The sequence below is a fragment of the Sus scrofa genome, chromosome 1 (assembly GCF_054392235.1).
Source record: "Sus scrofa isolate SSC_HxYL_T2T_F1_AM1 chromosome 1, Sscrofa_HxYL_maternal_Yorkshire_Landrace_v2.0, whole genome shotgun sequence".
Classification (NCBI taxonomy): domain Eukaryota; kingdom Metazoa; phylum Chordata; class Mammalia; order Artiodactyla; family Suidae; genus Sus; species Sus scrofa.
In genome coordinates this window covers 283,077,775-283,086,362 of record NC_139383.1, presented here as the reverse complement: position 1 = coordinate 283,086,362, position 8,588 = coordinate 283,077,775, and the positions used below count along the sequence as shown (strand labels likewise).

The following is an 8,588-nucleotide window of genomic DNA, read 5'->3' as shown; positions in this document are numbered from 1 at the left end:
TGGGGGCCTAGGCTCAACTCAGACAGCCCCCCACCCCCGCCCTCTGACCTCTGCCTGTACACACAAAGCGGTGTGGGGGACAGAGACAGAACACCCCCTGCAGGCTGGAGGGCTGGAGGCAGGGCTGAATACTTAGAATGACAGGCAGCAGATAAAACAGCTATCAGCAGCCACTCCCATCCAAACCCTCAGCACTCAGGGCGGTGCTAAGAGTATTCCCCTTGAGCTCAGCACAGCCCATGAGGGTTGGATGGTCGTGAGCCCCATTTTATGGAGGAGAAAACTGAGGCTCCATGGACGCAGTGACTTGCTTGGTAGAGCCAGGGCTCCAACTCAGGGCTGACCATACTCGGCCGGCCTTGGTAGCAGGGTGGGGAAATCGGCCCTCAAGCAGCTCCCACAGGTACCCATGCCCGGGTGGGCCAGGTGCCCCACCAGATGCCTCACCTCTCACCACAGTCCTGAGGGCAAGCAGCTGCATTAGGCCCCTATTACAGGGGAAGAAGCGGGCCCCCAGGGCAGGGAGTCAGTCCCCCCCCCCATTACACAGCTAGTAAGAGGGGGTGAGATTCGAACCTAGGACTGTTGGACTCCAGGGCCCAGGTTCCCATGTATCTAGGCAAGGGGGGAAGAGTTTGGGACCAGGGGGTCCGAGACCTCTGGTACGCAGGCCCTCCACGCAAGCCCACGGCGTCCACACGCCAGGCGCCCAGAGGCCAGCGCAGTGCTGCACAGCTACTGTTCCCTGGCTGTTACCGTTTCTGCTGTCCCCACCCACGCCCAACCCCTCTACCCTGGGGGCTGCCCTCAACTGCTGGGTCCCAGAAATATGGTGGCTCCTCTGTGGGAGGGCACACTGGGGATTCTGCTTTCCAGAAACTTCGGCCTGGTCAGGAGTAAACCAGGCCCCCAGAGCCTCAGAAAATGCAGCCGCCAAACCACCAGAGTCTCCCCAGCCCAGTACCCCACCATGCCCGCCCCAGCCTTAGCTTAGGCTGAGAAGGGAGGTGCCACCAGGGGTGGGAACACTAGGTCCCCTCTCTCTGCCTCCTCCAGGGGCCAGCCCTCCCCCCACGACTGCTGCAGTGATGGTGGGTGTGTGTGTGTGTGTTGGGGTGGGCGGTGGGCAGAAAGAGCGGATGGGAGAGGGAGGGAAGGAGAGAGAGAGAGAGAGATCCAGACTGAGCAGAGGGCTGGGTGACAGAGAGACAGCAACGCAAATACACAGAGAGAAGGAGGAAGCTTGAAAGCTGGAGAGAGAGGGGGAGACAACAGAAGGGAGAGAGAGACACCAGCGAGGGGCCAGCCTGGCAGCAGGAATCAGAATCCTGAAAGCAGAGCCCTGACGGCTGGATGGGGAGAGATGGGGGCGGGGAGGGAGCTGCGCCGAGAGTGCAGCTGGGGGCCCTGAGCAGGGGTGGGGGCTGAGGCTGGGGGGGGGGGCCTTAGCTGGGCCAGTGCTTTCTTCATATGACATGGCCAGCCAGCCCGGGGAATGAGGGAAGCAGGGGACCACAGGGTGGCTCCCTCAGCCCCCACCCCGCCACCTGCCTCGGGGCAAGAACGGGCGCCGGAGGGTACCAGCCCAGAAGGCTGGTGTTGGGACCCCGAGGCTCCCTGCCCTTGAGCCCCCAAATCCGTCTTCTCCCTGCATCAGCCTGGGCTGTGTGACCTTGGGCAGGGGCTTTGCCTCTCTGGACCTTAGAGCCCCCCTGAAAGGTGCTGAGCTCAGTGTGGGTGGATGCGCCGAGGGCATGCAGAGTCCTCCTGCCGCCTCTGTGGATGAGAAATAGGGCCTGTGGTCCACGGCTGCTGTGACAATGAAGAGAGAACTGTGGAAACTGTGAAGTGCGATGGACAAAGGGTTGTGTGTCTTAAATGGTCATTCGCAGAACTTAAGGCTTTTGAGGCGAGTCCCCAGGAAGACACAGCCACAGCCGCGTGGACCCCACACGTGGGGGAGGGCTGTTCCGGGGCGGCAGGTCCCACTGGAACCAGGCTGAAGCCTAGGGAGTCCTGGAAAGGCTTGGGCATCCACGGGGCCCCGCTGCAGGTTAACTCCAGGAACCCCCAAGCCCCAGGTCCCTTCGCGGGCCCCCCCCCCTCCACCCATCCTGTGGTCCAGGAGGAACCTGCCCAGAGCAGCGGGAGACGGGGCCCGGGAAGGAGGCCGGGGTCGGTGTTCCAACCGGGGGAATCGGTTCCCTTCGCTGCAGGCAGCGGGGAGGGTGCGGGGAGCGGAGAGCGGGGGAGGCGGAGAGGGGGGCCGGGAAGAGGGCGAGGGGAGCGGGCGGCCGGGAAGGAGAGGCACACGCGGAGAGGGATTGAACCTTGAGAGAAGCCGCCCAAGGAAAGGAGTAAATGAGGAGAGAAGGGAGGGAAGAGCTGCGGGGCCGCGGGAGCCCAGCGTGCGGCGGCGGGCAGGCTCCGCGGCGGAGTCTTCCAGAGACAAAGGCCCGGAGGCCGGCGGAGGAGGCGGGAGGAGGAGGGGGGGGGAGCAGGGGAGGGGAGGCGGCGGGGAGGGGGCCGGGGAGGGATGCGCTCAGCCCGGACCCGGCGCCGGGGCTCCAAACCCGGCTGAGCCCGTGCCCTCCGCCCTCCCCTCCAGCTGAGGCTCTGACCCGCGGGAGAGGGGAGCGCGCTCCAAACTTAAGAGGGAGAAAAGTCTGCCAGCTGCCCTTGGGGCTGTCACAACAGATAAAACCTCATCCAGGCTTCACCGGGAGCGGCCCTGCGCGCTAATGCACAGCAGCGAGCTAAAAATACTGGCTTGAGCTGGGGGGGGGGGCGAGGGGGAGAGGAAGAGGAGGGAGGGGGAGGAAGAGGAGGGAGCGGGAGGAAGAGGAGGGAGGGGGAGGGGAGAAGGATGGCGAGGAGGGGGGAGGGGGGAGAGGGAGGGGAGCAGGGGCTCAGGCAGCCCCGGTTTTCCTCCGCGTCCTAATGACCCAGATGTGCAGCTGCGGGCGATGACTGCTTGGGGAACTGCAAATCACCGGCCCCGGCGGGCTCTCCCTTGGACGGGGCGAGGTGGGGAGGAAAGAGCTGGAGAGAGGAAAGGAGAGAGGCAGGGAGTTCGAGGAACCCAGGGAAGAAGCAGGTCTAGGTGGGCTGGGCTCTGAAGGGCAGGGATCGGGAGGCAAGGGGAGGGGGAGGAGGAAGGGGGAGGGGAAGGAGGGAGGGGGAGGAGGACCCGAGGGGGAGCGAAGGAGCCAGAGGGAAAGGGGGAGGGGCAAGGAGGGGGGAGGGGAACCGGAAGCGGAAAGGGTGGGGAGGGGGTGGCAGATCAACCCTGGGGTTCTGAGAGGGAGACCTCCAGCCCTCTGCCCTAAGTCCCACCCCTGGAGTTCGCGTTGTGGCTCAGGGGTAATGAACCCTGACTAATATCCATGAGGAGGTAGGTTCGATCCCCGGTTGCCTCGATGTGTGGTGTAGGTCGCTGATTCAGCTGGGATCTGGCGTTGCTGTGGCTGTGGTGTAGGCCTGATTCAACCCCAAGCCATGGTTGCAGCCCTAAAAAGGCAAAGATAAATACAAAACCCCCAGACCAGCCTTGGATATCGGGGGCTTTGGCTGGGAGTGTCTGAGTGGTGCCACAGGCCTGTGCCAGGTAGCACCCCCGTCTTTGGCCAGGTCATTGGAAGAATGGCCCCCAGGCTGGGTCCTTGGAGAAGACCTGGTGGTTATGTAACCCAGTCCCAGCTACACTCTGATATAGGCTGAGTTAATATTCAGAATGCCCGGTGGCAGGAGGGACCCGCGCTGTCCCCGCTGGGCAGATTTACTCACTCATTCAACAGCATCCACTGCGCACCTTCTCGGAGCCGACCTGTGCTGGGGAGAAAGAGACAAGAAAGTGCCTGCTCCACAAGGACGAATGTCCTTGGACACCCCCCCACACCTGCCCCCCAGCATCCCAAGGGCGGGCGTGCCAGACAGGGAGACAGCAAGAGAAGGTCAGCAGGGGTAGGAGTGGGCTGGCATGAAGGCCTTGCCCAGCAGATGGCATGGAACCTAAAACCTGAATGTTGAAGGTACAGGGCAGGATTCAAACCCAGGCCCAGGCGACACCAATCCAGGAAGGTACCTGGGACTTCAGGGCCAAGGGTAGCCAGGGCTTGGTGAATGGGGAAGGCCCGGAGGCCAAGGGACCTCGGAGCCCAGGAGTTATGGAAGTGACATCTACCCCTCCTTGGTTCCTTAGCAACCTGAGATCTCCCAGTCCCAGTGCACTGTGACCTGAAGCTGGCAGGCCATCCTCGTGGAAGTGAGCAGGTGTGCCAGCATCTGGGACAGACACTGCCAGGCCTTGCTTGGCCCGGTGGTACTGGGAAAACTTCCCGCCCTCTCTGCGAAGCAGGGTCCCTTTTCTTTGCTTCCTCAGTCTCTATCACCTGTGTCAGGAACTGGCCATGGCCTTATGGGGTCAGGATGGCCAGGTGAGGTCAGGATGGCAGATTGAGGTCTGAGGCCCACGCGCTCTCCTTGGCCTTAAGAATCCAGGCCCGTCCTTTAACCTCCATGCCTCAGGCTCCTAATCTCTAAAATGGGGCTCCAGGGAGGTCCTGGGGGTTGCCTGGTGCCAGGGCCAGAGCAAACATTCCATCAGCCCCCGTTCATAGGTCCCCTCCCTGAGCACCCTTCCAGGTCATTGTCACTCTCTGCAGCCTGGCCCATGTCAGCTCCTGCCCAGAAGGTTGAGGAAACACTGCCTTCTGGAGCCCCCCCACCACCACCCCCATGCCCGCCAAGGAATGCCTGTTTTGTTTTTCTTGATGTTCTCTTCCCAGACAGAGTACCCACAAAACCCCACACTGGGACAAAGAGAAGGACGCCCGGATTCTCCCTGCCAGCTCCTCCCACCCGCTTCCAGTCCACCAGCCCTTCTCCTGCTCTGAGCACCTGGACGCCCGCTCTGGACATTGTCTCCCCACCCCCACCTTGGACCACGCTGGACCCCAAGGGCGACGGCCGCCTGCAGCTGGGTACCCTTGCATGCAAAACGAGGGGCTGGGGTGTCACCCCCAAGAGGGACAGAATGAAGGAGGAGGATCAGAGAGACCTGGAAGTGAATCCTGAGAGCGTCTGAAGCTGGACTTAGTTATATGCATTTGGTCTTTTCTGGTCTTTCCTTATATTTTTATGCTACTGTCCTGCTAACCATTGAATGCAGCCCTTGCTTCGTAGGTCTCTCCCAGTGTCCCTGTCCCTGCCCTGTTCTTGCTGTAGCTGCTGGTGGGTGTGTATGTGGGGGTGGGGGTGGGGGCTGGGGAGTCAGGGACCAGAGCTTCCTCTGGAAGCTCAGAGGGGACCAGGCGTTTTCACCACAGCTGAGCAGGTGGGACAAGCACCCCCAGCCCTCCGGCACTCGGGGCCCAGCGGGATTTTGCCAAGGTGTCGAGGGCTGGCAGGGCCATGTGGCTGTTTGATTTCCCCCCACTTCCAAACTAGTTGAAATTACACACCAAGCATCGATTTAATTAAGTTTTCCGGTGTGTGGCATAATTAGGAAGACACACGACTGGAACAGGGTGGGCGGGCCCATCCCAGTTCCTGCCTGTTAGAATTCTCAGCCCTCAGGCCACAAAATATGGCAAGTCGTAGGATGGGGGATGCAGGAGATGGAGAGCCAGCCGGAGCTGCCACCTCGCTCCGCCAGCTTCTGTCTCCCAAGTGATGGGAGGGGGGCAGGTGGCCCTGCCTCTACAGGGACTCTCCCCCACACCTGGTGCCAGGCATTGAACTTGAGTGAAGCTCAGGGAGCTTGTCACCCTCATGGGGACATCAGAAGGGACAGTATGGAGTTAGAGAGGGGCCTTGTTGTTGCGGTAGGATCAGTGCTTTATCTATAAGGACGTGCTCCCGGGACAGAGTCACTCGGGGCCTGTTTGCCACAGGGACTGACAGCCTCTTGGCCATGATCTAATCACAGATGGACAGTGCCACAGACACGGAGCCCTGTAGAAGCCTAACACTTTCATCTCTCCCACACATTCGGGCTGGACCACCACAGGGCAGACCCATGGCTTGGCTGGTGCTTCTCCATCCCTGGCAGGCACCCTCCCCAAGGAAAAGAAAGCTCCGTGCTCCCACCCACCTGGATGAGGCTCAGACTGCCCCACGTCTGCCAAGCACCCTTTGGAATCTTCCAGTCCAAGGACATCTGCAGAAACTGAGGTCCAGAGTGTGGGGGGGGAGGGCACGCAGGTCCCAGATACTGACTGAGCGAGGGAGAGAGAGCTGGAGTAGCCTCCCTGTTTCAAAGCACCTCAAAGCGGAGTTCCCGTTGTGGTTCAGTGGTAATGAGGATGCGGGTTCAATCCTGGGTCTCGCTCGCTCAGTGGGTTAGGCATCCAGCATTGCCATGAGCTGGGTATAGGCCATCAGCAGCAGTTTGGATTCGACCTTTAGCCTGAGAACCTCCATATGCCGTGGGTGCTACCCTAAAAAGACAAAAAGTAGGTAAATAATGAAAAGCACTTCGGATGGCCCACCTTGTCCAGCCCGTCTCTTCCCTGCATGAACCACAATCACCTTCTTGCCCCAGCTCCTGGCTTCCCTCCTCCTGCCTTGGCGCCCCCAGAGCCAGGCCCTCCTCCACTTCGCCTGAACGCCGGGACTGCCCACTCCCTGACCCTGTCCTGAGCCCCCAGGAACACAGATCCCCAAACCCCGACTCCTCTCCACACCCCCTCTTCTCTCCCCTGACTCAGGCCACCCTGCGGGCCCCTCCTCTGTCCCTCCCAAGGGGCCCTGCATCAGGACTGTTCACTTCCCCAAGGCCAAGTTCAGGACACAGATTGAAATCGAGAGCATGAACATTTATGAAGCACTTACTGTGTGCTTTACAGGAACGGGTCCCCAAGTCACTGCTCCTTCTGCCCACTGCTCCTTCTGCCCACTCTGCCATCCACCCTCCTGTCTGAAACACTGAGGCTCAGAGAGGTGACACAACTTGTCCAAGGTGACACGGGCTACTAAATGGACTGGCTAGGGTTTGAATCCCAACACCTCACCATAGCCCACAAGCCTACATGGTGTGCAACAGCCCTTACCTCCAACCTCCCGCCCCTCCTTTATCCGACTTACGCATCTGCCCAAACATGTCCCATCCAACCTGCCATCAGCCTCCCACCCACCCCCATCTATTCCCTGGTCCAGCCCCCATTCATTTTCCCTCCTTGGTTGGCCCAGCCACTTACACTTGCCTGGAGGTCCCCTTCACCCTCTCCCACCTCCTTTCCCTCTGCACCTGGCCTTGTCCTTGCAGTGCCAACTCCTCTGCCCCCAGGAGGGCGCCTCCGTGCCCACCTCCCAGCCAGCCCAGGAGGGCGTTGCTGGTCCAGCATCTCACTGGGCTCTGCCATCCCCGAGCTCACTCTCTGCAGTGGAGGGAACAGTGCCACCTCAGGGGCACACGCAGTGGGGTGTGCCTTGGGGACCCAACTAATTTTAACCTTAGGAAAAAGACAAAGGTGTCCCTATTTCCCTCCTTGAGGAGGGGAAAAACACGTGTGTGCGCATGTGCAGGCCTGTGTACCTGCATGTGTGATGCAGAGCATCGGATATCAGAACGCTGCGCCTCAGGCATCATCCGGCCACATCTGCTGCAGCCCCGTGTGCTGACCTCCTGGCACCCAGCGCCCCGAGTTTGCTCAAACCCCCCCCAAATGCTTGGCAGGGCCCTCACCTGCCTTCCTGTGCCCAGCAGCGTCTCAGTGACCTCTGACCCACCCTGGGAGGCAGCCGAGCAGAGAGAGGCGAGGGAGAGCCTGGCTATGGCAAAAGCCGGGCACCCTCAGGCCAGCTAATGACCCCTATGGCCCTCAGCCACGTCCCCTGACAAGTGGGGAGGCAGACATGCTGCCAAGAGGAGGCCAGATAAGGCTGGGAGAGCACGAGGCCCACTGCTGGTATGTCCCCTCCTCTCCAGAGACAGGCTGACACGCCCAGACTGGCTGCCAGGCCAGATAAACGGGGGCACGGGACCCAGTTCACTCTCCACGGCCTTACCTTGGGGTCTGGGGCCCTGGTGGTAGCATGAAGCACTTGGAAATTCCCTCCTGTCCCCCCTCCCCATCCTTTTCCCTTCCTGGGCAGGATCCGGCCTCTTGAAATTCTGCACACTAATAAAATTGTAACTCATTTACATCCGAGATGGGGAGTGAGTGGCAGCGGTTGTCATGGAGACCATCTCCAGGGCCCCTGCTGCCTCCGCCTCTTGGTGCAGCCAAGAGATCAAGAGATTCTGGCTGCAGCTCCACAGCTGGGGCCAGACCTCGTGCCTCCTGGGCACCCTGCCCTCCCTGCCGACACTGGGCAGGCCCCTAGGGGATGGGGTGGGGGCAGGCACCCTCAAGCACACACCAGACTCTGCAGCTGTTCTCCTAAGCTTGGGCTGAGCGTCGGCCCCCTGCTCCCTGCTTCTCGCACCCTGGGGCCTCTGCTGGCTTTTCTTACTTCCAAAGGAGGTCCCCAGGGACACGAGGCCCTTTCCCTAGCACTCAGTGATGGCACTCAGAGTGCGGTCAGCTTCCAGGGAAGGGACAGAGCAGCAGAGCCCTGAGTTACCAACAAACCTGTCCTCCTGG

The 8,588-nt window shown here is 61.1% G+C and overlaps 1 long non-coding RNA gene across 2 annotated transcripts; it reads left to right on the top strand.

The window, feature by feature from the left end:
* Positions 1-2,252: 2,252 nt before the first annotated feature.
* On the top strand, positions 2,253-8,148 carry LOC146407300 (uncharacterized). 2 transcript variants are annotated; one of them, XR_014828907.1, is made up of 2 exons: positions 2,253-2,357; positions 4,202-8,148. It is a non-coding gene; the product is annotated as an uncharacterized LOC146407300 (long non-coding RNA). The 2 variants fall into 2 exon arrangements; XR_014828906.1 differs by lacking the exon at positions 2,253-2,357 and adding an exon at positions 2,898-3,103.
* Positions 8,149-8,588: the final 440 nt, after the last annotated feature.